Here is a 1,497-nt window from a genome sequence, read left to right as displayed (position 1 = left end):
CTCATCTCTCTCCCTTCCTGTCCGTCTGTTCCTATCTGTCCCTCTCTGTGTCTCTCACTAAAAACAAACAAACGGCCCTGGCCAGTTGGCTCAGTGGTAGAGCGTCGGCCTGGCGTGCAGAAGTCTCGGGTTCGATTCCCAGCCAGGGCACACAGGAGAAGCGCCCATCTGCTTCTCCATCCCTCCCCCTCTCTTTCCTCTCTGTCTCTCTCTTCCCCTCCTGCAGCCGAGGCTCCATTGGAGCAAAGATGGCCCGGGCGCTGGGGATGGCTCTGTGGCCTCTGCCTCAGGCGCTAGAGTGGCTCTGGTCGCAACAGAGCGACGCCCCGGAGGGGCAGAGCGTCGCCCCCTGGTGGGTGTGTCGGGTGGATCCCGGTTGGGCGCATGCAGGAGTCTGTCTGACTGTCTCTCCCCATTTCCATCTTCAGAAAAATAAAAAAATAAAATTAAAAAAAACAAAAAAAATAAAAACAAACAAACAAACAAAAAGGTGACCTCAACAGAGGAAGAGTTTATTAACCAGGTAGAAAAAATAACCTGTGTTGTGGCTGTCAGACAACACTGTGTGACAGCCGCTCTTGTCATCACCCCACAGACTCATGAACGAATCAGCCACGTTGGAGAGGATGGGACCGAGGTGTGCTCTCAGCATCCCTTACTTCCACTCTCTGAGGCCAGTTATCCACAGCCATGCCCGAGTGCCCAGCTTGTCATCAGCAGACGCCCACACTGAGTCTCAATATGGTACCGTGACCCAGGGGACCGGCCAGCTAGTTGGAGGCAGACTGATTATCTTGGACCACTTCCATCAGGGGCGGGGGCTACACTTTGTTCTAGTGGGACAGATATTTACGCTGGATGTGAATTTGCCTTCCCTGCCCTGAGTGCTTCTGCCAATAAACATCCCCAGGTCCTCACAGCGCCCGCATCACCGACACACAATTATCCCACCGAGCTGGTTGTGGAGAATGCCATCTGGCCACTGAACTCTCCGTGGCGCCGGATCAACAGCCAAGAAGGGACTACTGCCCTGGCTGGGGTGGGGGTGGGGGGGCTGACACTGACTCTAGAGGAGGGGGGGCTGACACTGACTCCAGAGGAGGGGGGAGGCTGACACTGACTCTAGAGGAGAGGGGGGGCTGACACTGACTCTAGAGGAGGGGGGGCTGACACTGACTCTAGAGGAGGGGGGGGCTGACACTGACTCTAGAGGAGAGGGGGGGGGCTGACACTGACTCTAGAGGAGAGGGGGGGCTGACACTGACTCCAGAGGAGAGGGGGGGCTGACACTGACTCTAGAGGAGAGGGGGGGCTGACACTGACTCTAGAGGAGAGGGGGGGGGCTGACACTGACTCCAGAGGAGAGGGGGGGCTGACACTGACTCTAGAGGAGAGGGGGGGGCTGACACTGACTCCAGAGGAGAGGGGGGGCTGACACTGACTCTAGAGGAGAGGGGGGGGCTGACACTGACTCCAGAGGAGAGGGGGGGCTGACAC

Source organism: Saccopteryx leptura, chromosome 6 (assembly GCF_036850995.1).
Source record: "Saccopteryx leptura isolate mSacLep1 chromosome 6, mSacLep1_pri_phased_curated, whole genome shotgun sequence".
Taxonomy (NCBI): domain Eukaryota; kingdom Metazoa; phylum Chordata; class Mammalia; order Chiroptera; family Emballonuridae; genus Saccopteryx; species Saccopteryx leptura.
Note: the sequence above shows the minus strand (reverse complement) of the source record.